Here is a 2,586-nt window from a genome sequence, read left to right as displayed (position 1 = left end):
AATTACAATTTTATTCTTTAACACTTTTTCCTTTAACGAAGAAAATGTATGTATTAATTGAGGAAAAAAAACAAAAAAAACAAAAAAAATAAAAGAAGAATGATGATAATAACAAACAATATACAAACAAGACCAGAATAACTTTTTATTTCAAGTTAATAGTAAAACTTTTTTTTTTTTTTTTTTTGTTTTTCTGAGCCATTGAAGCACTTCGAAGTATATAGTTCTTCTTTTAAGTTACAGTTTGCATATGTCAATTTAAAATTAAAATGAAAGGATAGGAATAGAATATTGCTTCAGTCACTCCGTCATACATTAGCGCAAACAAAAAAAAAAAAATTAAACCGTCGGAGCCTAGAAATCAAAGATAGCTAGAACAACACTGAATTAAACTTTCTACGACAATATTTAAGAAATACACGATATGTTTAACGGTAGTATCAGTCAATAAATGTCCTATTGTTTGATTACAGACGACTACCCCGTTTTACACCTTCACTAGGTTACTTGAATCTAATTAGTTCTTAATATTTTTTTCCCAATTCTTCCTTCATTCGGTTTAGTGAAGCCCAGTTTGTTTCTTTTGCCACTTTCTATTATCTTTTTGTTCTGGCTCAACACGCTTCTTGGTTCGATCTTCTTTGGTTTCAATCCTTACATTGTTTTTCCTTTCCTGTGCAGCTACCAGTGCGTTTTTTGTGTGCAAATCTTTCTTACCTTTTTAGTTCCTCGAGTTGGATAAGTCCATGAATTACAATGATTAGTTGTTCAATGAGTCTGATAATCTTGTAAAAGTACACCAATCTTTCCTTTTCCGCCACACCGGATTAAAATACCCGCAGCCCCAGGCATTGAGCCGATAAAGGATTAACCTGACTTCCCTAATTCTCTCGATTTTCCCCACAGCACTCAGAACTTTCAGATCTAGTCCTCCTCCTTCTCCGCCTCCTCCTCCGCCTCATCCTCCTCCCTGAACCTAAAAAGCCTATTTTCATCCCACAAGCATAAGACCAACCCAATTCTAATCAAGGATAATGACTAACCTACTCAATCCTTCCACCGCCCAATGAGCAAAGACAAGTATAACCCGGCAGGCTCACCATGAGAACATCATAAAGAAAACTAACCCAATTTTAAATTTTCCTCCCCATCCTTGAACACATAAGTTAACCCAGTGGCTCTCACGGCAGATCAAGCATAAAAACCTGGACACCCTGCTCAAGTCCTTTTCCCCGCCCCTATAAGATAAAAACAAGCGATAACCCGCAGGCTCAGACCTATCGGAACTCAGTAAGGATTTACACTCAATCGATTTTCATCCCCAATCCTGAACTTAAGATAGCTTAGCTCCAATCAAGATAAACTAACCACTCAATCCTTCCTCCCCCCCCCCGAATTAAGATAAGACCGTACAAGATAACCCCAGGCTCAAATCGGAACTCTCAGCGGTAGAAGCTTGCCTCGAATGACACTGCGCTCCCTCCGTACCCTCCTCAGTCAACCTTAAGCTATAGCAGTACGGTCTAGCAGCGACCTGATGAGTACGCTGGACGCCTATCTCTTCCTCTTCCTTATTCAGTTTAGCGCTGCCAGTAGCTTACTTAAGTAACACTTAGCTACCAGTCTAACAAAGGCGCAGCTGACAATTCTGTATCGGAAGGTCTTCAACGTCCCAAGGCAGATTTTATTATTATTAATTTTTTCTAGTTTGTTGAAATAAGGTCATAACTGTAAGAAAATCGAATTTAGGTTGAAGAGACCTCCGATAACCTTGGTAACCCACACAAGGACATGTCTATAAAGAGCTCATCGCGAGTTAGGCGACAACAACTATTACAACTTGGGCTCATCAAGTTAGACGAAGTGGACACATGAGCAAGACGGTGAAACCAACATGAAGCAAGTCACTCAGGACAACACTTTTTCCCCTAAACACATAATCTTTTCCCTACCCTATCTAGTCACGCGAATGAACCCACTACAAAGTTTCAGTACTCTCCTCCTTTTTACCCTACGTTGCCTCAAAAAAAAAAGAAGATGTCTGAAGATCTAGGGCTCTATTAGCTAATTTTTTTATGGCCCATTTAGCACTTGAAACTGCAGTGACCGTATGCAGGCCATCCGCTACTGCAGTGTAGTTTCCAGGGCTCGTTTCGAGGGAGCGCCGTGCGCGTAATTACACAAACACAACGTATGCAAAAGAACGCCGGTCAAGAACACGAGGAGGCGATCGCGCGGAACGTAGTCACCGCGATGGATTGCCTGGCTTTTTTTGTTGAGACGCATTTCCAGACTGCAGTGTGTATAAACTTGAAAAGGTAATCTTACCCTTTTATTTTTAACTTAAAAGCCTGGAACAAATGTCATAAAAAAGCCTCAAAACAGAGTCTAAACCTAAAAAGAATTGAAAAATGGTAATCCTAGCTAGTAAATAAAAATTAAAAATTGGGTAAACGTTGACGAGTGTAACAATAACCCTTTTACCCCCTTTTGTTATTGTAACCTTGCAACGCTGCAGTTTTAAAGGTCGTTTTTTAGACCTTTAACTCTTGAAAAAAAAGAAAGTTTGAAACCAAGCTTTAGTTT

The sequence above is a fragment of the Diaphorina citri genome, unplaced genomic scaffold (assembly GCF_000475195.1).
Source record: "Diaphorina citri unplaced genomic scaffold, Diaci psyllid genome assembly version 1.1 scaffold2070, whole genome shotgun sequence".
Classification (NCBI taxonomy): Eukaryota; Metazoa; Arthropoda; class Insecta; order Hemiptera; family Psyllidae; genus Diaphorina; species Diaphorina citri.
The sequence above is the reverse complement of the archived record's forward strand: the minus strand, read 5'-3'. Positions refer to the sequence as shown.